At 53.9% G+C, this 27602-nt stretch overlaps 1 pseudogene; it reads left to right on the top strand.

Moving 5' to 3' along the window:
- The first annotated feature begins 3154 nt into the window (after positions 1-3154).
- LOC115384575 (SCO-spondin-like) lies at positions 3155-27562 on the top strand (annotated as a pseudogene).
- Positions 27563-27602: the final 40 nt, after the last annotated feature.

Raw genomic sequence — 27602 nt, forward strand, 5'->3', positions numbered from 1 at the left:
TGAGCGCGTTCAGACAGCGCAGTATGGAAGAGCAGCTTCTCAGATGAACTGCAAAAAAAAAAAATCCAACATACCCAGATGAAAAATAGAATGTAGAAGAAAAGCAGGATGAAGAAAACAATGAAAGATTAAAAGCATATATCTTTTTTATTTGTTAAGTTAGTGTTTTGGTGAGACTCTTATATTATTCTATCTTATTACGGTTATTAAGAAATATATTGTTCAAGCTGGATTTTCTAACAGAAGAGTATTTAGAACATTAGGCTATTTAATATTTGTAAAGAGTCTAAGAGAGCTATTATTTTGTTAAAAGTTTTTACATTTCATTTTATTTTGTTGAAGATATTGAAGTTATGATGAAGTTATGAAGTATAAGTTGATGAAGTTATTTTCATCATTGAAGCATAATAAAGCATGTTCATCAACCTCCGAGAAGCCTATCTGAATTTGTGTCTCACCCCCCTGCCAGTCCTCTTTTTTGAAATTCAAAATATGGTCACCCGACCCTAAAACCAGATTATTAGCAGCGGCTGCGGGTGTCTGGAGTCTACCCTGGATCCCAGTGGCGGACCGTGCATTTCACACTAGGACAGATCACCTCTCAATAACTATTTCATGTCTATAAAAAAATTCTTATTATACAGATATGCATATAAAGAGTTGTTGCATAGCAGACAGATACTTGTGCAGCCAGAATAAATGCTTTTGCTGAAGTGCACAAGTCTCCAACTGCACATACAATAAGCATCAACAACTTAATAAAACATCAATATTATTTAGGAAAAAAGGAACATTTTACTCACCAAAATCCCGATTATTTGTAAACAAAATCCATCCTCCTTTCCTTCTCTCACCTGAGTGTTTTGGACACTCGGGTGAAGAGAGGGGCAGAGCTGTCGACTGATCTCCACCTGGTGGTGAGTTGGATTCGCTGGCGGAGGAAACCGGACAGACTTGGCAGACCCAAATGTGTTGTGAGGGTCTGCTGGGACCGTCTGGTGGAACCGTCTGTCAGCAGGGTTTTCAACTCCCACCTCCGGGAGAGCTTCTCTCATGTCCCGAGGGAGGCTGGGGACATTGAGTCCCAGTGGACCATGTTCTCCACCTACTTTTTGAAGCAGCTGCCCGGAGCTGTGGTCATAAGGTCTCCGGTGCCTGTCGTGGCGGCAACCCCCGAACCCGGTGGTGGACACCGGAAGTAAGGGCTGCCGTCAAGCTGAAGAAGGAGTCCTACCGAGCCTTGCTGGCTCATGGGACTCCAGGCTGGTTGTGGAGGCAAAAACTCGGGTCTGGGAGGAGTTCGGGGAGGCCATGGAGGAGGACTATCAGTTGGCCTCAAAGAAATTCTGGCAAACCGTCCGGCGCCGCAGGAGGGGAAAACAGGTCTCCGCCAACACTGTTTACAGTGGAGGAAGAGACCTGCTGACCTCAACTGGGGATATTGTTGGACGGTGGAAGGAATACTTCGAGGACCTCCTCAATGCCGCCGCTACGTCTTCCTGGAGGAAGCAGAGGCTGAGGTCTCAGAGGCAGACTCGTCCCAAGCTGAAGTCACCGAGGTGGTCCGTAAGCTCCTCGGTGGTAAGGCTCCGGGAGTGGATGAGATTCGGCCTGAGTACCTGAAGTCTCTGGATGTTCAGGACTGTCTTGGTTGACACGTCCCTGCAACATCGTGTGGCGGTCGGGGACGGTGCCTCTGGATTGGCAGACCGGGGTGGTGGTCCCCCTGTTTAAAAAGGGGGACCGGAGGATGCGCTACAACTATAGGGGGATCACACTCCTCAGCCTCCCTGGGAAAGTCTATGCGAGGGTACTGGAGAGGAGGATTCGACCGATAGCTGAACCTTGGATTCAGGAGGAACAATGCGGTTTTCGTCCTGGTCGTGGAACACTGGACCGGCTCTATAGTCTCCATAGGGGCTCGAGGGCTCATGGGAGTTTGCCCAACCAGTCCACATGTGTTTTGTGGATTTGGAGAAGGCATTCGACCGCGTCCCTTGTGGTATCTTGTGGGGGGTGCTCCGGGAAAATGGAGTCCGGGGCCCCTTGTTAAGGGCCGTCTGGTCTTTGTATGACCGGAGTAGGAGTCTGGTCCGCATTGCCGGCAGTAAGTCGGACCTGTTCCCGGTGCACGTTGGACTCCAGCAGGGCTGCCCTTTGTCACTGGTTCTATTTATAATCTTTATGGACAGAATTTCTAGGTGCAGCCAGGGGCCGGAGGGGGTCCGATTCGGGGACCACAGGATTTCATCGCTGCTTTTTGCAGATGATGTTGTCCTGTTGGCTTCATCGAACCCGGACCTACAGCATGCACTGGGGCGGTTCACAGCCGAGTGTGAAGCGACAGGGATGAGGATCAGCACCTCCAAATCCGAGGCCATGGTCCTCAACCGGAAGAAGGTGGTCTGGTCCCTCCAGGTCGGTGGAGAGACTCTGGCCCAAGCGGAGGAGTTTAAGTGTCTTGGGGTCTTGTTCACGAGTGGGGGAAAGATGGAGCGTGAGACTGACAGGCGGATCGGTGCAGCGACTGCAGTGATGCGGTCGTTGTATCGGTCTGTTGTGGTGAAGAGGGAACTGAGCCGAAAGGCGAAGCTCTCGATTTACCGGTCGGTCTACGTTCCCACCCTCACCTATGGTCATGAGCTTTGGGTCAGGACCGAAAGGACAATGAGCTTCCTCCGTAGGGGGGCTGGAATCCCTTAGAGATAGGAGGAGGAGCTCAGTCACCAGAGAGGAGCTCGGAGTAGAGCCGCTACTCCTCCACATCCAGAGGACCAGCTGAGGAGGCTCGGGCATCTGGTGAGGATGCCCCCTGGACGCCTCCCTAGGGAAGTGTTCCCGGCATGTCCCACTGGGAGGAGACCCCGGGGAAGACCCAGGACACGCTGGAGAGACTATGTCTCTTGGCTGGCCTGGGAACGCCTTGGGATCCTCCCAGAGGAGCTGGAGGAAGTGTCTGGGGACAGGGAAGTTTGGGCATCTCTGCTGAGACTGCCGCCCCCCCCCGACCTGGCCCCGGATAAGCGGTAGAAAATGGAAAAAAAATGGAATCTTACTTTTTCTTCTCTTGTCTCTCCTCTGGTTGAACTTTGATGATTAAAAATCATCTTTTTGGTCACATTAATTGTCTTTTTTTACAGATATTGCACACATGATGGCTGGAGTTGTGATTTTCCTCCTGGCTCTCCTCAGTCTGGAGACAGTGACGGGGACGGGGTGAGTCCATTCAGTCCATTCAGTCCTCAGAACTCTCTTCTCTCTCCCACGTTCCCAGTTTGACTGCAGGAAGGTTGTTCTCTTGTTCTAAAGTGATAACTAGAAAAACCAGGCCGTCCATGAGACACGCTATTGGACTGTGAGACGGAGAAGCCTGATTGGTCCCTCTAGAGAACTCACTTTATCCTTCAGTCCAAATTCAAGACATTCTTTTGTTCATTTTCCCACATGATATGAGTCATGCAGAAAGAAACCAGAGGAACGCCTCCAGGAAGAACCCAGCTGTCGGTTCTCTGATTCCCAGAAACAGTGACAGGTCCCTGAAGTCAGGGTCCTGATCTGAAAGTGATTGATAGTCCTTTTTGTTGGTTTTGAAATCAAAGACGTGTGAATACCAGTAAACACATTTGTTAATCAAACTAAACTTGATTATTCTGGTGGTTTTCACGCTTTTCTTGTGACATTTGCTGGTTATTACAGTTGAGTGCTCATTTTTCACACCTTTCCATTTACTAAAGTGTTCACTTGCATTTTGTGATGAATATCGAGAAACATAAGTGAATCCTTTAATTTAAGACTGTTAATGTGGTCTCAGTCCCTTTCTCCAGGGTGGCGCCCCTCAATTGTTAATTATTAAATGAAAACTTAGATCAATAAATATTTCCAGTAATCTATTACTGACAGTGGTTTATTGCTCATGACAGTTTGTCCACCCTGCTGGAGCTGTTTGGCGTTGATGTTGCAGGCACTGGTGTGAACATGTGGTGGAGGAGAGCGTGGATCGAGTGCTGTCCCCCCGCCTGCAGCGTGAAGCCAGCTGCTCGGAGGTGTACCAGTACGACACGCAGGGCTGGAGGCTGGACGTGGACAGGATGCGCGCCAAGCACGGCGGCGACGACGGCATCGCTCTGTACTACAAGCAGCAGGGGCCCAGAGCCTCCTGCTTCCTCTACAAGTATGGACCCGTTTCCATAGCAACGCTTTCAGGAGAAACGCATCATTCTACTTTTTCTGTTCAGAACATTTTCACGTTCATGTAGAAACAGTAAAACAATGCAGTGAGCAGGACAGGCCAGCGCAGAGGTTCAGTGCTTTTTTCAGGCCTGCATGAGGCCAGGTCAACATTAGGATGCACAGAATATCAGCACATCAAGATATCAACATCCATGTTATGAAGTTTTCTACAGACTGATTGAACTGCCGGAAATTGCCATACGCTGTGCACTGCTCTGTAAATTCAACAGGACAGAATCTTAAGTATGTAAGAAAAGCTGCAATCGGTTCACAAAACCTATGAAATTAACTCATTAAAAGCTCTTCAAATGGGACAGAAGTCAGGACCATAAAATTCAGGGGAAAAAAAAATCCAAAACTATGCTCGAGGATCACGCAGGTCGGTTGAATGATTCAGAGTTCAGAGGAAGATCACGGTTTCCTGAAAGAACAAAACACAAAAAATGTGTCTTATATAAGTCTGCTGATCAGTTCATTGTCTTTTACTGACCTTTGCTTTGATGGCGTTAAAATTAAAGAGCCCTCTTTGCTTTTTTTTTTAAAGCTGTATTTTAATGTTAAGGAATTTCATTTAGGAGCACTTCCGGTGCAGCCGGAAGTGTAACGCTAAGACGCGCGATTTCGATATGAGAAAAAAAACTCCGAAAATTAATGTAAAGAACGACGAAAACGGGACACAGGACGGATGAGTTTAAGCTTAAAAGCACCTCGCTTGAATTCGGAAGAAGGTATTTTGTTTCTGTTGTGTCTTTTATTACGGTTTTCTGCGGTGTAAATTAATTTAGGAGTTTAACAAATGTTAGCTTCTGTTCATCAGACGCTGCTAGCTTAATATGTTGACATTTTTTTTTACAAAGAAGCGCTAAATGTCAGTAATATTGCATTTAATGTTTGTACATGTAGAGTCCAGGTTGTTTTAAAGCAGCAACCTTTATGACCAAAACAGTAATTTTATTGACTTTCCACCAAGTGTTCTGGAGCCATAAAGAACATTTAACCTTTAAAATGAGGCGAAACGCAGCTTCTGAAAAACTAAATCTAATGATGATGCTTTTATGATGGTTTGACTACAGTTCATAGTAGTGAACATTTTATTACATGTAGCCTATTTTTGTACCTGATTTTAACAGTTGTGCTCCTTTTTTAAGCCTTTTTTCACTTATATTTTCGAAATTTTAGCTGTTTTAACCATTTTGCCTCTTTCTAAGCAGTTAGGCACCTTCTTCCAACCATATTTAATTTTCTTTTTTAAGAAATTCTAGACATTTCAGGTTTTTTAAGCCATTCTGTCATTTTTTTACTTCCATTTCTGGTGGTTTTATCAATTTTTCGTAATTTTACTTGAACTTAGTTTTTTTGAACCCCTTTTGAACCAAGAGCGACCGATCATTTTGGAAGGTACTGTGGTGTGTCACTATGTTAAAAATAAGTTAAATGTTTATTCACTTTCCCTGTTGTGAAAGCTTCATGGGGCCGCTACAGAGAGACTTAAGAACCACGTGTGGCTCCAGAGCCGCAGGTTGAACACCCCTGTTTTAAAGTGTCAGTGGTAAAATTTTAAGAGCTCATTTGTGTTTATCATTTATTTTACTGTATATTCATCCTTCCTGTAGCTTTTATAGTGTTTCCTGAATAAAATATCGAAGCACAGAAGGTGAATTTCTGTTCAGAATAAGGCTGAATGTGAATAAATGTCTTGTGACACGGCAGTACGCTTCACCGTTTCTTGGCTGGAGTCGTTATGTCCGTCCTCTCTGCTCCAGGAGCGTTAAAATGGGCTGAAGCAGGTAAAGCTTCTGGCTCTTCTGCCTCCTCAGACCTCCAGAAGTGGACCACTCCAGGGTGAACAGGACGGTGAGGAGCTGCTGCGAGGGCTGGGGAGGAGCGCGCTGCACTGAAGGTCAGCCCAGATCGAACACAGGTCTGGCTGTAACTCGCCGTGACCCCGTCCCCGTTCCTGACGAAATGCCGCTGATCTGGAACCAGGCGTGGGCGTGCGGGGGCGCTGCTTCTCCACGTGGAGCTGCCAGGAGTTCCCCGGAGTCCACAACTCGTCCCTGATGTCGGTGGAGCAGTGCTGCGGCGGCCTGTGGGGGCGGAGCTGGAGGAACGCCTCGGACCACGCCTGCCTGTCCTGCACATACACCCTGCTCCCAGGTCAGAGGGGGCACGGGGTCGCGGGCTGGCTGCCGGGGTCAAGCCAGTCTGAGAAAAGCAGACAGGGATCTCAGCTTTTGGACGTCTCTCCCGTCTCCTCCGTCCTCAGACTCGCCGTCGTCCCCCCGGGTGCGCGGCGCTCTGCTCCCCCAGGGCTCGGCCACGTGCTCGTCCTGGGGGGGAGCTCACTACCGGACCTTCGACCGGCGACACTTCCACTTCCAGGGTGGCTGCACCTACCTCCTGGCCTCGTCTGCCGACGGCACCTGGGCCGTGTACATCGGCACGGCGTGCGACGGGCGAGGACACTGCAGCAAGGTCCGCCGCCAACTCGCTGTCACATCAGATCCCACGGGTTGGATTCTGGCTGTTTTCCTTCTGAACTGAGTGTGTGTGTGTGTGTGTGTGTGTGTGTGTGTGTGTGGCTCCCAGGCACTAAGGATGATGCTGGGTCTGGACTTGGTTTCAGTTCAGAATGGAACCTTGACCCTGAACGAGCTCGCTGTCCCAAACGGAGAGCCGCTCTTTCAGAACGGTAAATTCGAGCTGCCGCTGAGGCAACAGTCGGGAGACTCGGCGGTGCTGATTGGACAGTGTTGTTTCCCTGTCCGCTGCAGGAGTGAGCGTCCGCTGGCTGGGCGACTTCCTGTTTGTGGAGAGCGGCCTGGGGGTGAGGCTGAAGTTCGACCTGAACAACACAGTGTACCTGACGGTGACGGCAGAGCACCTGGGGGCCACCAGGGGGCTCTGTGGAGTCTACAACAACGACCCCGGCGGTGGGCCGATCTCCTCCTCCTCTTCCTCCTGCTCCTCCTCTTCTTCCTGCTCCTCCTCCTCCTCCTCCTCCTCTGTGAAAGTGGCGTCTGGCGGCTCATTAAAACTCTGTGTCTGCAGATGATTTCACCACCGTGAGTGGCTCGATGTCGCTGTACGCCGCCAGCTTTGGAAACTCCTGGAAAGTTCCAGACCGACGCCACGAAGTAGTAGTTCTTTCCTTTATTTATTTATTTATTTATTTTTAAGATGGTAGCTTCAAGATCTGCAGCAGCAAAACTCCAGTCAGTGAAATAGAGCAGCAGCAGTGAGGGGGTCACCATGCGCCCCCTTGTGGGTGCAGGGAAGAACTGTGAATTCAGATAAACTTGAAGATGAAAGTTGTGTGTGTTTGTGAGTGTGTATCTGTGTGTGTTTGACCAGTGTGTGTCCTGACCGTCCTCCAGGACTGCAGCGATGCGGCCGAGCTCGGCCACAGCTGCGACGTCCAGGCGGACGACGGCCTGCGGCGGCGGGCAGAAGCCGAGTGCCACCGGCTGCTGCAGAGCCCCTTCACACACTGCCACCAGCGGGTGAGGCCCTCACACACACACACACACACACACATATAACACATACTCACACACTTTCACCCGCTGAGCTGCGTCTGTCCCCCAGCTGGACCCCGCGGTCTACACAGAGGCCTGCCTGTACCTGTACTGCAGCGTGCCGCCGGCCGCCCGGCGGGCCGCCGTGTGCGACACGCTGGCCAGCTACGCCCGGGACTGCGCCCAGCAGCAGGTGGTCCTGGCCTGGAGGACGGACGCCCTCTGTGGTAACGGCATGCAGAGAGCGTCTCTGGCGCGTCTCGGCTGTTTCCAGTCGGTCTCTGTGACTCGCCGCTGCCCCCTCTGGTGCTCAGTGGAATATGTCCTCCGCTCTGTGTCCTCTCAGCCCGAGTCTGTCCCGGAGGACAGGTCTTCTCCGACTGTGTGTCCTCCTGCGCCCCCAGCTGCGCCTCCCCCCAGCCCCCCGGGCCTCCGGCTCGCTGCAGGGAGGAGTGTGTGGGGGGGTGCGAGTGCCCCCCCGGCCTGTTCCTGCACCGGGGCCTGTGCCTGCAGCCCGACCGCTGTCCCTGTTTCCACCGGAGACGCTCCTACCAGGCGGGGGACACCATCCAGCAGCAGTGCAACACCTGGTGAGACGTCTCGTCTTCATCTTCACCCCCCTCCTCCTCCCTGACCCCCCCCTCCCTCCTCCAGCACCTGCAGAGCAGGACAGTGGCAGTGCTCCAGGGAGAAGTGTGCAGCCCAGTGCAGCCTGATGGGGGCGCTGCAGGTCACCACCTTTGACAGGAAGCGGTACTCCCTGCAGGGGGGGGACTGCCCCTTCATCGCTGTGGAGGTGAGACGCGGGTGGAGACACCCCCGCCTTCATGCAGCAGACATCAGAAAAGCCTCGCCGTCCTCCTCAACCTGTGGCGTCTTCGGGCTGCAGGACTTTGTGGACAAGAAGCTGGTGGTGAGCCTGCGCTGCGGGGAGTGTACGGCGGGTGGAGGAGGAGGAGGAGGAGGAGGAGGAAGAGGAGGGTGTCTGAAGGAGGTGTCAGTGACTGCTCTTCGCACCACAGTCACCATCACCGACACCGGTGAGTCACCGAAACACCGAAACACTGAAACACCGTCACCACAAAACAAAAACAGCATGTAAAGATGGTTCAGTAGTGTCAACTGATGTTCCTGAAGAGACATGAAGACAAGGGGACGAGGGGACGAGGGGGCAGAGAAACAGGGAGGCAGGGACACAAGGACGACTGTGGAGGATTGGACCATAAGTTGAACCAGGTTGACTGAACCAGCCTCGGAGGAGACTTCCTGCAGAACCAGACTCAGAAGTTGGGGTTTTGGGGCTCGAAGGAGAGAAAAGCACAGACAGATTGTTGGCAGGGATTCAAACCGTGGTTACGGTTGCGGGGTAGAGATTCTCTGTCGTTCTTTTGGAGGAACAGCTGACTTTCAGTCTCCAGGAGAATAAAAGGTGAGCGTCAGCTGGACCTGTGCCGATCACACCCCTCCATCTTTGATTGGACTGACCGGTACGAGTGTCTCCGGTTGTTTCCTTCCACGGTGGTTACCACGGTAACGGTGCAGATCACACTCCGGTTCTGCCTCCTGGGTGTTTGAGCTCAGCCTCCTGTTCTCTGACTCTCAGGCGCAGTGATGCTGAACGGCCAGAGGGAGGCGCTGCCCGCGGTGACGGGGGACCTGGTGGTCCGCCGGCCGTCCTCCTCCTTCCTGCTGGTCCAGACCTTCGGGGCCCAGCTGCTCTGGTTCCTGCAGGGACCCCTAGTCCTGGTTTCCCTGCAGCCTGGCTTCTCTAACAAGGTGAGGTCCGCCGACCCCCGTCAGGCCAGAGGCCGACGCCCTGCCGGAGTGCCCACGAGCGTCCGAAGACCAGCCCAGAGACCCGTTTCCCCCCCGCCGTCTTTCAGGTCCGCGGCCTGTGCGGGACCCTGACCTGGAACCAGCTGGACGACTTCACCACGCCCGACGGAGACGTGGAGACCAGCGTCCGGTCGTTTGCCGACAAGTTCCGTACGGAGCGGTGCGTGCTGCCGCCGGGCGCCGCCCCGGACCCCTGCTCCACCTACAGCCAGAGGCGGGGCCACGCCGAGGCGCTGTGCGCCCTGGTCCACAGCGCCGTCTTCCAGGTCAGGAACCAGGATAGAGAGACTGCAGCTGGCTCTGCTGGACTCAGGCTGGAGTACAGTCTGGTTACCATGACAACCTGAGAGGTTCTAATAGCTCTACAGGTTCAGCAGCTTTTTGTGTCTGAGTCATTTTAATGATTTTTTTTTTCAGTTATTTATTCATTTCTGTACATTTTGGCAGTTTTACATTTTTTTGATTATGACAGCATTTTTGATTTTCTGTGTTTAAACCTTTTTTTGTAGCATTTTTTTTATATTGTCATTTTTCTCTTTAGTTGTTTTCACTTTTTTCTCGGGATTTTTAGCCATTTTTGTTGATTCAGAATTTTCATTGTTTCATCTTTCAATTGCTTGCCTACAGTTTAGTTTTGAATTTTAGATTTATTCTTAAATTTATATATAGCATCTTTTTTGAAAAATTTAATTTCCAATTTTTGTTGAATTTTAGACTTTTTTGTTTAAATCCGTTTCAGCAACTTTATGCTTTTAGGAAATTTTAACGATTCCTTTCTATTGTTTTTTTTTGTTTTTTTTTTTTTTTTTTGCGGTTTTCATATTTTTGGGCATTTTATCAGTTTTTGGTGTTTCATCTTTTTCAGTTATTTGCCAACAATTATGAACACTTTTGTCTGTGTTGAAAAAAAATTGACCTTTTTCTTGGTTTGGACTCTTTCCATAATTTTAGTGTTTTCAGATATTTGGATTGTCTTCATGTGCATTTAGGACATCGGTTTGTTTTCTTTCTGAGCTGTTTTTCTTGCTGTGGCTCTCTCACTTTTATTATTAATGTTTTGTTGGCGTTGTTTCTTTCACAGCCTTTGTTAGTGTTTCAAACCATTTTATGTTTTTACTTTTAGTGATCGCAGCTGTTTTATTGGTTTTGGATCTTTTACCCTGGTTCATTTCTTAATCCTTTTCCATGCAGCCGTGTCACGACGTGGTGGACAGGGATCCGTACTTCCGCCTGTGCCTGTCCGAGGTGTGCGGCTGCGCCCCCCACGGGGCGTGCCACTGCACCGTCCTCACGGCGTACGCCCGGCACTGCGCCCAGGAGGGCGTGGCCACGCCCTGGAGGAACCACACCTTCTGCCGTAAGTCCCGAGACCCAGAGCAGGAAGTGTCCGTCAGCGCGGCGCGCCGTGAGTTCAGGTTGCCTGAATTTGGTTTAAAAATTTCCACAGCTAATGTTGATAAGATTCTGAGTGGATGGTTAAAGAGAGGATCAGTGATTAAACATCCAGTTAAAATTTAACATCCATTTACGTGACGTTTTCAAGGAAAAATGCAGAACTTTCAGTGTGTTTTGTTTCTATGGCAACAGTGTTTCCGAGTCACTGAAAACACAATTTTTAGGAAGCGATTTATTAAGTGTATGGCCCGTTGTACTCTGGTTACAGTGGCCTCCATAGTAATAAGCGGCTGTATTTCCACTGCATGCATTTCACGTGTGGCCTGACGCCCTGCAGCTGCAGCAGAGTCACCTGTGACCCGGCAGCCGCTCTGTTTTCTCCGTAAACGCCGGGGACTGGACGAAAGATGGTGGACTCATAAAACCACGGACGGCCAGATTCAAGTCCTTCAATATAATAGTTCCCCCTTGCAAACCTCCTCTCAGATACAGCATAATGGAAATACAGCCATTTATTACACCAGGCTGATGCTAGTAGCCTCTCACATCTATGGCCACATATCTATGTTGTAGCTCCTGCTGCGGAGCGTAGCACGGCGCAACACAATCCGTAACGCAACCCATGTAAACTGAGCCAGTGCCGTGACACCGTCTCCATGGAAACGGGGAAAACACAGCTTTTCTAAACTGCTGCCACCGAACCTCCGAACCACGGTCGTAGAGAACAGTCGTGCAGTTTTTCAGTTGAAAGAGACTCAAGCTGTGTTCTCGCTCATCCACCCACAGCAACATCCTTTTAATGAAAAGACAATCCTCTTATCTCTGGAGAGCTGTGAGAGCTATTATATTATATTATATTATATTATATTATATTATATTATATTATATTATAGGAGTGTAACGGTACACAAAAGCCACGGTACGGTACACACCTCGGTGTCAGGGTCACGGTTCGGTACGTTTTTCGGTACAGCGGGGAAAAAGAAACAAAAGCTCACATATCAGTGTTTCCTGCAGGGTAAAAGTTTGGTCGGGGGGGAACTTTGGGGGGGGGGGGGGGGGGGGGGGGCAATGCCGAGCAGTGCGCTGCTCACATGGAGCATCCAAGTGCTCGCTGCTGCTGCTCCGCGGTGCGCAGCTGCTAATTAGCTGCAAACGCATGGCTATTTATTTATTATAGGGCTGGACGATATGGTAAAAAAAATTATCACAATTTTTTTTTCCATATCATTCAATCTCGATTATAATCATGATATGTTATATTGTTTTTAAACCAGTTTTAAAGCATCTGCACTGAAAACTAGAACCAGAGAATAGTTTAGCATTTTATTAACAAACCAAGTAAATAGCAATGCAAATTAAATAATATAAACATAGAGAAATATAACAACAATCTCACTGAACAGTGCAGTAAATGGAAGAAAAAAAAATCTAGCACCAAGACAATAAAATCTTGCGATGCACCGTTTCTTTTTTTTCAGTAAAAGACAAGAACTGAACGATTGTTAGTTAAAGTGTGACAGTTTCCAGCCCTGAGGATTTTCGTTGCTATAAAAGATTAAAAAACTAAAGAAACCCTCTGGGGATAATGAAGGTGCTTTAGAATGGAAACATTATTTTCAAGTTATGACGCTAAATATGCTGCTGCCATCATTAATGCTTGCGTCAAATGTACACAATTTAAATAATCTAGATTGGACAGATTAGACTTAAAATGTAAAACTACAATAATAGAAAAAAAATAGACAAAAGTAATCATGCATGTGATCATTTCTCTCCTCTTAGAATGTTGCTCGTATGGTGCAGTGGCCTGAAAAGACGACGCTGGCTACGTTTACGTGCAGTCAATATTCGTGAAAAGATAAATATTACGGTTTCTGAAACATTTGGAATAACCCCAGGGAGATCCTCATTCAGACCACGTCCACAGACGACGCCATGACTGCAATTGCACTTCATGCCACTAGGTGTGCTGTTTGCATGTTCAACCTTATGTTACACAGACACCACAGAGGAAGAACGGCGCTGCAGCGCTGCAGGCTCTCTGACTGCATGTTGTTAGCGGTAAGACGTGGTGATATGTGCAATGATGCGATGCACCGTTTTTCCAGTAAAAGAGAAGAACTGAACGATCGTTAGTTAAACTCACAAGTAGTTCCTGGACTCAGAAGACCAGATTCCTTGTGGATCGGTGAGCTAGCAGCAGTGAGCTAGCAGCGGTGAGCTAGCAGCGGTGAGCTAGCAGCGGTGTGTTAACTTCATCTGCTTCGCTGCCCTCGGCTCCACGTTCAGCTCCTTCTCCGTTTACTTCTCTGACAACTTACAGGCGGAAGCTGAGCAGGAAAAAGTCGCCTGTGATTGGCTGTGGTCACGCACATTTCTGCCATGTCTGATCGAGTAAATGTGCTCACTGCTGATCACCGTGATCGACTGGAAATTAATCGTGATCACCAGTCACGATCATATAATCACCCAGGCCTAATTTATTTATTTTTTTTGGTCCTGTCCGTTGTCTGGGCGCTGCAGAATGTAGCGTGGGCGGGGCGCCCGGACTGAAAAGGTCTGGCGGAAACCCTGCATGTGTACCAGATCATCTTTCCCAAGCTTTCCCCTCGCAACAGCTTTACAGGAGCCTGGCGGGTCTCCCAGCTCCACACGCTGCATCTCTCATTCCACTTGTACTTTATTCTTCGTTTGTCATGTTTGGATCTGTTTGTTCTTCTTCTTCTGTGGTAATGGTGGTCGCTGGCAGCTTTTAGGCTCATTACCGCCACCTACGGTTGGAATCAGGACTCGCTTTTTTTTTTTTTTTTTTTTTTCACTTACTCATGTATTCGTCATGTGATTGTGTGTACCGACCCGTGACCCCCGTACCGTGACGGTACGGGACGAGTACAAATACCGTTACACTCATATTATATTATATTATATTATAATATATTATATTATATTATATTATATTATATTATATTATATTATATTATATTACATGATATTATGTGATATGATATTACACAATGCCATATTGGTGATGCTGTCATTAAAGCGAGCAGATGTCAAGCTTCGATTCTTTTGGACATTTCACTGTATTTCGGAGGAGACAGATTCATTAAAATTGTCTTAAATGTCTTTGTCCTGAGTGTTGGTCTAGAGACATTTTCATCATCTGCGTAAACTAAAACTTTCAAGTAAGAATATTAAGTCTATTATGAATGTTAGATTTATTGTGGCTGTTTATTCTGTGTTTGTCTGTGAGTTTTGCCCCTGGATGAAGCTGTGTAGATTATTTGCCCCCCAGCTGCAGTAACGTCCCCCCCGCCCTCCTTGTCTCCAGCTGTCCAGTGTTCGGGGGGGCCAGGTGTACCAGGAGTGCGGCCGGGCCTGCGGGGCGTCCTGCTCCGACCTGCGACAGGCCCGGAGCTGCGAGGACGAGGGCGACGGGGAGTGTGTGCCGGGCTGCCAGTGCCCCCCCGGGCTGGCGCAGGACCACCGGGGCCAGTGCGTTCCGGTCTCCCTGTGCCCCTGTGTGGAGGGGGGGCGGACGTACCCCCCCGGGGCCAAGCTGCAGAACAGCTGTAACGTCTGGTACGTGATCCGCGCCTCGTTCAGACTCTCCTTTATGACGGCTGAGCTGCTTTTATGGCTCTGAGATAAGGAAGGAGGCTTTTTCCTCAATAGAACGCTGGCAGGGCGTCAGCAGAGGCTTGTCTTCATTCAGCCGGAACGTTCCGGAAACACGTCCTCCAGATCCAGATCCAGATCCAGATCCAGATTCAGATCCAGATCCAGATTCAGACCGCTTTACAGCAGAGCTGCGGGGCAGCAGCTGCTGAAATCTGTGTTTTCACTGTGGAAAAGGTTCAGAAATCATTGAAATGACAGCAAAACGCTCAGAAGGGAGAGGAGGCAGTGGAGTTCTGTGGCCCTCACAGGTCCTCAGTGGTCCTCGTTGGTCCTCGTTGGTCCTCGTTGGTCCTCGTTTGTCCTCGGCTGCGGTGCGAGAGCTCTGATGAAATCCGTCTATGTTCCTGCTCCGCTCCGTCAGGATAGGTTGATTTCATCGCGTCTCTTCACGGCTCACACTCAGACGTTCTTATCACCTCCAGCAGGAACGTCGGGAGCTCTCGGCTGGATTATTACTCACTTTGTCTTTTGTTCTCGCTTTATGACTCCGCTGATGTCAAACGGCTTCTCTCCCCATCAGGTTGATTATTACTCTGCATTTAGTTTACCTAAATAAATAAACATCTCTTCACAGGGCGCTCATTGAAATTATAATTAAAAAAAGGTGGGATTTCTACCTCAGGGTGGCACCAAGCTCCGTCCAGGACTTCGATTCCCGTATTAGAAAGGCCTCTGATCGATATGGACTCCATTGTTTGACAGTCTGGATGTAAACATGAAGTTTGTTTTTTCTTCTTTGAGGTCAGAAGCTTTTAAATAACTCCATGTAATGGATGCATTGAGAAGCCGGCGTGTTGCACATTGTCAGAATTGAGCTCATAATGTTTGAACACAGCTCCAGTGTGTGATCAGTCAAACATGGTTCTTCAGGCTCCAGGTGAAAATCCTTTTCTCAGTTGGATGGATGCTGAATAACTGACCGGTTCTGTGACGTCTCCGTGTTCTGGTCCTCCTCAGCGTGTGCGAGCGCGGACGCTTCAACTGCACCCAGGAGCGCTGCCGGGACTCGAACCGCTGTCCCGGCTCTCTGGTCTACGCCCCGCGCTCCTGCCTCCTCACCTGCTCCGGCCTGGACCCCCCGGCGGCCCCGCCCCCGGTCCGGCTGCAGGGAGCCCCTGTCCGGCTGCGTCTGTCCTCAGGACACCGTCCTGCTGGTGGGTTTAGACGTAACGCTCCTTTACACGTGAAAACATTAAAGACCTGATGTTGATCCCTGAACCGAATTCCGTTGGATCGACTCAATGCACCATCTGGTGGTCCAAAGTGGAGTTACAGGACTGATCCGGCTGATTTCTCTGCCACTGCTGTGACAGAGCGTGTTTAAAAATGAGGTTAATCAGATATATGTATGTTTTATTCCGTCTGTCGACACTTTTAAATCACAGCTTAAAACCTTTCTGTTTGCTCAAGCATCTGCTTAGTTTTCGGGCCTGTTTTTAATCTCCTTTTTAATGTTGACTATTTATCTATTTATCTGTATTTAATTGTTGTTGTTATTATTGTTTATTATGTTGTGAAGCACGTTGTGGCTCTTTACCTGTGAAAGGTGCTATACAAATAAAAAATTACTTACTTACTAACTTACTATTCATGTTCAGGGCGATCGCTGCGTTCACCCTGACCATGTCCCCTGTCACCACAACGGACGCCTGTACTACAGCAACGACACCATCACCAAAGACTGCAACACCTGGTGAGTCAGCCCCCTCACGGCCTTCACAGTCTTCACTCAATGAAGCCATTAAATCAGTTTAAAGCTCATTTACTTCAGAGTTTATTGGGAAAATTACATTTGGGTGAAATTTCGCTAAAATCCATTCATGACAGACGGAAGGAAGTCGTGTAAATTGAGTTTCATTGATAATCCAAAGCAGGTGAAAGCTGAATTGTGTTTCCCGTGTGTTCTCGACGCCGCAGTGTGTGTCGGGAGCGGCGCTGGCACTGCAGCCGGCTGGCCTGCGCCGGCGTGTGCGTGGCCACCGGCGACCCGCACTACGTGACCTTCGACGGCCGCGGCTGTCATCCTTCCTGGGCGACTGCCAGTACGTCCTGGCCCGTGAGGAGGGCGGCGCCTTCAGCGTGAACGGCCGAGAACGTCCCCTGTGGCAGCGCCGGGGTCACCTGCACCAAGTCCGTCACCCTCAGCCTGGGGAACACCGTCATACACCTGCTGAGAGGTGGGCGGGGCAGCTGTGGTGGGGGAGGGGGAGGGGGGACTATAAGCTCTGATGTGTTAATTAACGTATTTCATTCATTTATTTTAATGATTTATTCATTTAACATTTTTAACATCAGTAATTCCAAATTTTTTTGTTCATTTATTAAAGCTGCATTCAGGAGTTTTTGCACGTTTTATGTGAAACAGCGCCCCCTGCAGGCCTTGGGCGTAACTGCAGCTTAGTGAACGCTCGCCCTGTGGCTTGTGTCCATGTACGTACACGGAAGAGGGGAACTCCTTCCTCGCTCTTTTAGTCGCAGTCGAGTAAAATTTAAGTGTCTTCTTCCTGCTGGGTCTGTGTGGAGCTGAGGCAGTGCTGGAAGCCGGTCTCTTCTTACTTTCTGGAAGCTCCATCCTCAGCACTGCTCAGTTGTTGCTGCTAAGCATCTGGTGGAGTAATGGCGGACAAAACGAAACCTAAGGAAGTCAGGCCAGCGGGAGGCGCATTACGTCACATTCTCTCAAATTCTCCCCAAAAAAATTCTGGAGCCGGACCGGCACTGTGACTTTCAAGTGAAAATTTAGCGCTGTTAGCGGTACTTACAATGAATATGTCAGGGCACATTGTACACATCATTGAATATTTGTAACATATTTATGGTGGTCAGTTGAAAAACTTCTTAATGCACCTTTAAGATCATTTATTTAAAATTTTACATTACACACAACTGGATTATCAGATGCATTTAATTTAATGTTATTTATTCCTTTTTTATTTTATTTATTTAATTTTTTTTAAGTATTGTAATTTTTTTGAGAAATGTCATTATTCAATGTATTTAATACTTGATGTATTATGTTTTACCGTTGAATGAAAAAATGGTTTGTTTTTAATTTACACAAAACTTTTTTGTAACTTTCTAATTATAATTGAATTTCCTTTAATTTATTATTTACTTTAATGTTTTCAGATTATACCCATAACTATTTTTTTTTTTATTGCACATTTCCAGTTTTTTTTAAACGGCCTTTTTCAGTGGTGTGAAACTTCTGACATAGATAGATGTTTACAGTCATTGAAAACATTTTAAGGTTCCTTTAAACAAAGAGCAGAAACTTGCTTTTCCCTGTTCAGATGTGGAATATTTTAATGTGGTGAAGGTCTGAGTCTTATTGGTGCAAACGACCAGTAATCTGCTCCGGACTGTTTTTAATGAATAACTTCTGTAATATATATAATCAGCCCGATGTTAACAGACCGTCATGATGGGAGTCGGAGGTGAGTTCCATACGGGAAGCCTGGTTTATGGATGCGGCGTGACGGACCGGATCTCCGGTCAGCTGCAGTTTCCGTTCAGCCCGGACTCAGTGTGTTTCTTCCATGTCGGCGGTCAGGCAGAGCCGTGAACGGTGAACGGGATGCCGGTGACCCTGCCGCGGTCCTACAGCGGCAGCGGTCCTCACTCTGGAGCGGGCGGGCCTGTTGGTGGCGCTGTCGTCTCGCCTCGGGGTCACGCTGCTGTGGGACGGAGGTGAAGAGCGCCGTTTCCTTCCCGTCCAGTCTCCTCGTCCGCCGTCTCTCTCCCGATCGCCTGGACGCTGGGAGGGGGGCGTTAACCTGTGTGTGTTCTCAGGGATAGCGTGTGTACGTGCGCCTGGCGGCTCAGCTGCGCGGCCGGGTGGGGGGCCTGTGCGGGAACTTCGACGGCGACGCGGAGAACGACTTCACCACGCGGCAGGGCATCGTGGGAGTCCACCGCCGAGCTGTTCGGGAACTCCTGGAAGGTCAGCCCGTCCTGTCCCGACGTGGCCGGAGCAGGACCTGCGAGACCCCTGCACCGTAGGCCCGCACACACACACACACACACACACGCCGGGGCACGGGTGTGGAGTGTGTGGCGGTGAGCGCCCTCCGGTGTGTGTCCAGGTCAACCCGCACAGACTGACGTGGGCCCGGAAGAAGTGCGCCGTGCTGACCCAGGACGTGTTCTCACCCTGTCACCTGGAGGTCCCCTTCCAGCAGCACTACGACTGGTGTGTGTTCGACGCCTGCGGGTGAGTGGCTCAGCCTGAGCGTCCAGCCGGCCGTCCATCCGTCTGTCCATCCAACCGTCCAGACAATCTCCTGCAAATGTCTTTCGTTTATGATAACCACTTAATACACTCCTTCCATTTATATGTTGTGTGTGTGTGCGTATGTGTCTGCGTGTGTGTGTGTGTGTTGTAGTTGTGACTCCGGTGGGGACTGTGAGTGTCTCTGCACGGCGATCGCCGCCTACGCCGAGGAGTGCAACCGCCGGGGGGTTTACATCCGCTGGAGGTCCCAGGAACTCTGCCGTATGTCCGAGACTGAAACACACACACACACACACACACACACACACACACACACACACACAGGGCCGGCCCGGGCTTCTCAGGCGCCCTAGACGAGCCCCAACACGAGCGGTGGGGGGGGTGGTGTCCAGTGGGACGGACGAGCGCAGCTGAGCAGTGCGCTGCTCACGCGGGCCGTCAGAGCGGTGGTCACATGGAGCGCCCCCCCCCCCCCCCCCCCCCCGGGTACGTGGCGCCCTGGGCGCTGCCTAGTTTCACCTATGCCTGGAGCTGGCCCTGCACACACACCTAGCAGCTGATGTGAGTGATCGTCCTCTGTGTGTGTGTGTGTGTGTGTGTGTGTGTGTGTGTGTGTGTGTGTTGCAGCCCTACAGTGTGAGAACGGGCTGGTGTACGAGCCGTGTGGCGCGGCGTGCTCGAAGACGTGTCCCGGCGTGGAGACCAGTCCTCACTCGCAGTGTGCAGCGCTGTCCTGTGTGGAGGGCTGCTTCTGTCCCGCCGGCACCGTCCAACACGGTACTGAGACAGGACACGTAATGAGACAGGACACGTAATGAGACAGGACACGGTACTGAAGGACAGGACACATAATGAGACCAGGACACGGTAGTGAGACAGGACAAGTAATGAGACAGGACATGGTACTGAGACAGGACAAGTAATGAGACAGGACACGGTACTGAGACAGGACACGGTACTGAGACAGGACACGGTAGTGAGGCAGGACACGGTACTGAGACAGGACACGTAATGAGACAGGACACGGTAGTGAGACAGGACAAGTAATGAGACAGGACATGGTACTGAGACAGGACAAGTAATGAGACAGGACACGTAATGAGACAGGACACGGTAGTGAGACAGGACACGGTAGTGAGACAGGACACGGTACTGAGACAGGACACGTAATGAGACAGGACACAGTAGTGAGACAGGACACAGGGACGGTTCTCTGTTTTCTACTGATTGATGGAGCCTTAAACCAGTGACTGATACTCCTTTAAGGTACGAGAACCAGCCTGTAGCTTCGTGCCGATACCAAGTCGATACTGTGTGTGTGTGTGTGTGTGTGTGTGTGTGTGTTTCTGTGTGTGTGTGTGTGTGTTTCTGTGTGTGTGTGTGTGTGTTTCCTGTGTGGGTGTGTGTGTGTGGTGTGGCAGGAGACGGCTGTGTGGCGCCCAGCCAGTGCCCGTGTGAGTGGGAGGGCTCCATGTTCCCCCGGGGAGCGCCGTCACTCGGCACTGCCAGAACTGGTGAGTGGGCGTTCGTCCCCCAGCAGGTGGTCTCTTCAGGGGTTCCCGGCGGGTTCACGTGGGTCTGCCGGTCTCTGCAGCTCCTGTGTGGACGGGCTGTGGCGGTGTGAGGGCGTCTCCTGCCCCCCTCCCCCGCCCCCCTGCCTGGAGGCCGAGTTCCCCTGCGCCGGCGGCCGCTGCATCCCCTCGCAGTGGGTCTGCGACAACCAGGACGACTGCGGAGACGGCTCGGACGAGGTCTGCCCGTCCACCTGTCCCCCGGACCACTTCCACTGCTCCAGCAGGCCCAGGTTGGGACAGCTCCACTGCAGGCTCGCCGTCGAAATGTTTAGTTTGGAACAATCGGAGCTGAATGAAGGAGAACGTACTGAGTTGAGCTGAGTTTTATTGAGTTCAGTAGAATTCAGTTGAGCTCAGTTGAAATGAATGAACTTAGCTGAGCTCGGTTAAGCTCGGCTTAACTGAGCTCAGCCCGGGTGAGCTCAGTTCAGTGTTTGTTGCTCATTTGAATTTTTTCAGGTTTTCAGGTTCGTTTGTTGAGTTTAGACTTTCTCTGATGGGATTGAATTGAGTGTTTTTGAGTTTGCTCACATTGAACCCAGTAGATTTGCACTGAGCAGTTTCACTGTGGCTTTCTCAGGTAACTACAGTTACAGTTACAGTTACTGTAATTGAGTTTTCCAATCATTCCAGGTGGAAATACAGGTTTTTTCTTGCGATTTGGAGGTTTGTTTACATGACCTTTTTAAAAACGCTTCGACTCCTTCATCCTGTAAACGGGTGAAATTCCTTCCTGGAATCAGAAGAGCGTCACAGCTGTGGTTGACGGCTCGATCTGAAAGGTCCTGTTGTGAACGGATCCTGAATCTGGTTCGGTTGAGATCAATCAGGGATTCCTGCTGGTTCCAGTCCTGGTTTTTAGGAGTCGGGTCGGAGTCATTCTGCAGGCGCGTCGCTGCTGTGGCGGAGCAGAGACAGACTGGTCGAGCGGGACTCTGGTCTCCGGCAGTCTGCAGCTTCTCTGAGCTGTGTGCAGTGGATTAACGCTGCTGCGCCCCGCAGCGGTCCCTGTTTGAGCCCGGCGCTGCGTTGCGACGGCCACCACCGGACTGTGCCGACCGCTCGGACGAGGAGTTCTGCGGACCGGCGCCCCCCGTGCCCCCCTGCCCCCCCGGGGAGTTCCAGTGCGCCAACGGGAAGTGTGTGTCGGCCAGCCGGGTGTGCGACGGCCGGCTGGACTGCGGCTTCGCCGACGGATCGGACGAGCGAGGTGAAGCATCTCTGAGAGGGGGCTCCTCGGGGGCGCGGGTCCTGTTACTCCAGAGCGGTCTCTGTGCCTGCAGACTGCGGCGTGGCGTGTGACCGGGGGGAGTTCCTGTGTGCGGGGGGGGCGCCAGTCCTCTACCTGCACCGCTGCGACGGCCACGACGACTGTGGAGAACCTGAGCGACGAGAGGGGGTGAGGCCCCTCCCCCATGCGGTCGCTGGACTCCTGTCGGTCCTGACCGGACTCGAGCATCCTGTCCCCTCTGCAGGTGTGTGTGCGCGCCGGGCGAGTTCCAGTGTCCCGGGGATCAGTGTGGGGCCCGCAGGCAGAGTGTGTGACGGACGCACCGACTGCCCGTCGGGGACGGACGAAGCCGTCTGCCCCAGTAAAGTGACGGACTCTCCGCTGGGGGGCGCAGTTCCCGGTGACGCCTCCGTTCTGACCGGCGGTTCTGTGTGGCAGTGACCTGCCGCTCCGGCTCAGTTCGCCTGTGCCGACGGCACCTGTGTGTCCGAGACCCAGCTGTGTGACGGCGCGGCGGACTGTCCCGGCAGGGGAGGACGAGAACCCTCACCAACTGCTGACGCTGCGACCACGACCCGCCGCCGCCGCCGCCGCCCGTCACCGCGGCCTCAGGTACGAGACGTTTCAGCACAGGTGCACCGACCACCCAGGACTGGTGTCGGCAAATCGGGCGGCTCCCTGCCGGCAGTTCTCGCTGCAGGTCCTGTTGCTTGGTGACTCGGTCGGGTGTAAACACCCCGCGGGTCTCACCCGACGCGTGTGATTGGCCGTTTCCTCCTGGCTGCCGCAGCCTGCAGGCCGTACGAGTTCAGCTGTGCCACGGTGGAGCAGTGTGGTGCCTCAGGCTGGCGCTGCGACGGGGAGACGACTGCGCGGACGCCAGCGACGAGCAGCGGTGCCCCGCCCCCTGCGGTCCGGGTCGGGTGCCGTGCCTCGGCGGGGATCAGTGTGTGGAGTATGGCAGCTGTGCGACGGCGTCCACGAACTGCCGGGACGAATCGGACGAGAGCGTCGACACTGTGGTGAGTCGACGCTCAGATTGCCTCCACCCGGCCCCGCTCCACCCGGCCCTGCTCTACCACGGCCCCGCTCCACCCGACCCGGGCCCCGCCCCGCCCCCACCTGGCCCCGCTCCACCCGGCCCCCACCTGGCCACCGCTCCACCCGGCCCTGCTCTACCCGGCCCTGCTCCGCCCCCCCCCCCCCCCCCCCGGAGGAGCTGCAGGATCTGAGGTTCTGTTCTTCCAGGCTCTGCTCGGATCCCTCCCTGTCCCGGAAGCTTCTCCTGCGAACAAACCGGACCTGCGTCAACGTGTCCCGGGTGTGTGACGGCGTGCCGGACTGCCCGCGGGGCGATGACGAGCTGCTGTGTGGGTGAGTCCAGGACAGACGGGAGACGGTGGACGGACCTCAGGGGGAGGACAGGAAGACAAGGCTGGGGCTCTGGTGTGTTCAGTAATAAGGAGACGTCTTGTCTGGTGAATGGTAAGACGGTGCCCCGGCGCCCCCCCGGTGGCAGACGGCTCCGTCCCCTGCCCCGAGTTCACCTGTACCTGGACGGAAGCTGCGTCCCGTTCAACCTGGTGAGTCTTGAACAGAATCGACCCGCCGCCTGTCGGCCGCTCTGACCGCCGTTCCGGCGCTCAGGTGTGTAACGGAGCGGCGGACTGCCCGGACGCCTCGCCGGCGGACGAGCGGGGCTGCCGGGGGTGGAGCCCCTGGGGCCCCTGGAGCCCCTGCAGCGCCACCTGCGGGCCGGGCGCCTCCAGCCGCAGGAGGTCCTGCCCCCCAGGAGACCCGCTGCTGCACTGCCGCGGTCCGGAGGTCCAGAGACAGCAGTGCTTCAACGCCAGCTGCCCCGGTGAGCGGCTTCCGCCCCCCCGGTTCGGTCCAGGCGGTGCGTCCGCCGGTCAGAAGTGACGCGGTTCGAATCCGGCGCGCTCATTCCGGTGCCTCTTCTCTCTCAGTGGACGGCCGGTGGCTGCCGTGGGGGAGCTGGTCCAACTGCTCCAGCGGCTGTGGGGGGGTTCAGATCCGACGCAGAGGCTGCGTCCCCCCTGTCCACGGAGGACGGGCCTGTCCCCCAGCTGCCCGGACCGTCCAGCCTGCCCATGGAAATCAGTAAGAGGCGCCCGCAGCCCCCGAGGACATCTGGAAAACCCGGCTCAGGTCAGGGCTCTCTGCTGGTCTGTGTTCAGGACCGTGTCCCAGTGACGGGTCTGTGCCAACGCCAGCTGCCCCCCCGGCCTGGTGAGGCTCCACTGCGCCCCCTGCCCGCTGTCCTGTGCCCACATCAGCAGCCATACCGCCTGCGATCCCGCCGCGCCCTGCTTCTCAGGTCAGCAGGGTGTCGACCCCCCCAGTCCTCTCTCTGCCCCCCCAGTCCCTCTCTCTGACCCCCCAGTACTCTCTCTGACCTCTGACCCCCCCCGGGTTCCTGTCTCTGACTCTGACCCCCCACCAGTCCTCTCTGTGGCCCCCCAGTCCTCTCTGACCCCCCACCCCACCCCCCCCGGGTCCTGTCTCTGATTCTGACCCCCCCAGTCCTCTCTCTGACCCCCTCAGTCCTCTCTGCCCCCCAGTCCTCTCTCTGCCCCCCCCCAGTCCTCTCTGTGTACCCCCCCAGCCCTCTCTCAGACCCCCCAGGCTCTCTCAGGTTTTGCAGCTCTCTCTGCAGGCTCGCTGGGCCCCCCCGGTCAGGTGATGAGCCCGGCTCAGGAAGTGTGTGTGCGCCGGAGCAGTGTGTGTGTGAGGTGGCGGGTGTGCGCTACTTCCCGGGCCAGCAGTTGAAGGTGGACTGTGAGATCTGCGTGTGCGAGCGAGGCCGGCCCCCGAAGTGCCGCCCCCCCCGGACTGCTCAGGTGAGCCGGCTGCCCCCCGCGGCCCCCCGCGGCCCCCCGCGGCCCCCCGCGGCCCCCCGCGGCCCCCCGCGCGCCCCCCGCGGCCCCCCCGCGCCCCCCGCGGCCCGGGAATCAGACCGTGGCTTCACGCCGGGCGCTTCCCTCCGCGCGCGCTGTGGGTGGTCTCCTGTCCGAGTGGGGCCGTGTCTGGGGGCCCTGCGCGTCCAGATCGTCCAGTGGTCGTTCCGCAGCCCCGTGGGCCCCGGCGGGGGAGGGGCCGGGGACCGGACGGCGTGCAGGGGCATCTACAGGAAAGCTCGCCGGTACGATTCCTCCCGCCTGACTCCGCCTCTTCCTCCCACTCCTTCGTCTTCACTGATCTGGAGTGTGAAGTGTGTGAACCCAGCAGGGTCTGTCAGTACCAGCAGCTCAGCCGCTTGTTCTCATGTGGAGGTCTGAGTGACGGTGCACTTTACCCACAATCCCCTCTTCTCACACCAATGCTCACAACGTATTTCTCACTGGAGCTTTCAGCTTTGCAGTTGGATTTTGCTGTATTTCTGATTTGTGTGTGTGTGTGTGTGTGTGTGTGTGTGTGTGTGTGTGTGTGTGCAGCTGTCAGACGGAGCCCTGTGGCGACTGTGAGTTTCAGGGTCAGTCTCACGCCGTCGGGGATCGGTGGCGGGCGGAGGAGTGCCGGCTGTGCCACTGCCTGTCCAACCTGACGGTGCAGTGCTCCCCCTACTGTCAGTACGCCGTCAGCGGCTGTCCTCAGGTACACGCACACACACACACACGCACGCACACACACACGCACACACACACGCACTGACAGAGCTGCTGCTGTGTGCAGGGTCTGAGGCTGATTCCTGGAGAGGGAGAGCGCTGCTGTTTCTGCCAAGGTACCATGAAGCGTCCCTCCACAATGAAGAAGGTTGAAACGAGTCGCTTTTGAGTTTTGGGTTCTGAAGAGTTTTTGCATTCACGCGGCAGCGTTTTGTAAACGACGCAGTTTCCCTGTTGGGCCACTAGTTGGTGCTCCTGTGTGTTTTTGCCCTACAGTTGATGCAAAAAGACTGTTTCAGTGCAGCAGCAGCACTTTTTACATTTATCTGTTATCGTTTTCCAAGAATTTTGCATTTTGAGTGTTTTCGAAAGGTTCCACCTTGGGCGCCGTTCTGAAAAAGTTGCCTTTTCACTGGATCGGATGGAGCATGTTCTGCTGGGTGATCTCTGCTGTCAGATCGTGGCTCCATGGATAAAACCGAAATGATGCAGTGAAAAGTTTAAAGTCTGCTGATGTTTTTATCCTCTTTCACTCTTTAATCATATAAAGTTTGCTCTTAGTGTTTTAGTGGGGGCAGGCTTATTTCTGTCAACTTCCTCATTCTCAGCTACTGAAAAGACAGTGGAGCTGGTGTCAAATTACAAGCCGCTCATGAACGTGAGGACAGAGTTGAACAGAACGCCGTTCTGGGGAGTTTCTGAGCTGAGATCCTTCAACACGCCTTGTTCTTTATAGGCAGTAATGGCAGCGCGCCGGTAACGGCAGGTCCAGTCACCGTGACCTCCACACCAGCAGAGGACGCCACAGCGCCGGTCCCTACGTACCCGCTTCCTCCTGGAGGTCAGTGTGGGCGGGGCTTCACGGCGACAACGCGTCTTTGTCTTCCTGACGTGGTTTTGAGGGCCTCCTCTCTCTGGATCAGATGAGTGCTGGTCTCCTCTGGGGGTCCAGACTCTCCCGGCCTCCAGCTTCAGGGCCTCGTCCCAGCAGGCCGGTCACCCCCCCCGACGCGGCCCGGCTCCACGGCTGGGACCCCCACAGGGACCTCCAGGTAAGCCGGGGAGCTGACGGCGCCCAGACGGCGCTCAGCAGAAAGCCTCAACCTGAGCCTCTGCCGTTCAGGGCTGGAGTCCAGAACCGGGGGAGTACGAGGACCTGCCCCAGCGGAGCCCCGGCGGCGGCGGCGGCCCCCCGCGGGGCCCCTACCTGCAGGTGGACCTGCTGCGACCGTACAATGTGACGGGTAAGCCTCTGTCGAAGTGGGGGCGGGGCGAGCCTCCGTCTGGGCGGGGCGGGGGCGGGGCGAGCCTCCGTCTGGGCGGGGCGGGGGCGGGGCGAGCCTCCGCCTGGGCGGGGCGGGGCGAGCCTCCGCCTGGGCGGGGCGGGGGAGGGGCGAGCCTCCGTCTGGGCGGGGCGGGGGCGGGGCGAGCCTCCGTCTGGGCGGGGTGAGCCTCCGCCTGGGCGGGGCGGGGGAGGGGCGAGCCTCCGTCTGGGCGGGGCGGGGGCGGGGCGAGCCTCCGCCTGGGCGGGGCGGGGGAGGGGCGAGCCTCCGTCTGGGCGGGGCGGGGGAGGGGCGAGCCTCCGTCTGGCCGGGGCGGGGGAGGGGCGAGCCTCCGTCTGGGCGGGGCGGGGGCGGGGCGAGCCTCCATCTGGACGCGGCTGTGTGTCCTGCAGGCGTGCTGACGCAGGGCGGCGGCGCCTCCGGGACCTTCGTGTCCAGCTTCCTCCTGCAGTTCGGCTCCGACGGGGAACGGTGGCACACCTACAGAGAGCTGGTGACTGGAGGTCACCGCGCCCGAGCCAAGGTCAGCCAGGAAACCGCTAAACCCCCCCGACTGTCTGATCCCCTGACCCTGACTGACCCCCCCTCCCCCCTCCCAGGTGTTCCTGGGTAACCACGAGGACGGCGGCGTGGCGGAGGTCAGGCTGGACAGGATGGTGTCGGCCCGGTTCGTCCGCCTGCTGCCTCACGACTTCCAGAACGCCATCTACCTGCGCCTGGAGGTCATGGGCTGCGGAGACTCAGAGGGTAGGTGCCCCGCCCCCGCCCCACCTGGCGGGCCCCCCCTCCCAGACTGAGCAGGCCTCTCTGATGTCCCCTCCAGGCGACCAGTGGCTGACCTCGCCCGCCCCGCCCTCGCCTGCCTCCCCGACGGGGCCGTCCACCCCCGCCCCCGGCCCCGCCCCCCTCAGGACTCCGTCCATGGCCGCCGTTTCTCATCCGGCCACAACGGTGAGGAAGCTTTTAGACGCAGCACCCACTGTGTTCAGTT

Source organism: Salarias fasciatus, unplaced genomic scaffold (genome assembly GCF_902148845.1).
Source record: "Salarias fasciatus unplaced genomic scaffold, fSalaFa1.1, whole genome shotgun sequence".
NCBI classification, from domain to species: domain Eukaryota; kingdom Metazoa; phylum Chordata; class Actinopteri; order Blenniiformes; family Blenniidae; genus Salarias; species Salarias fasciatus.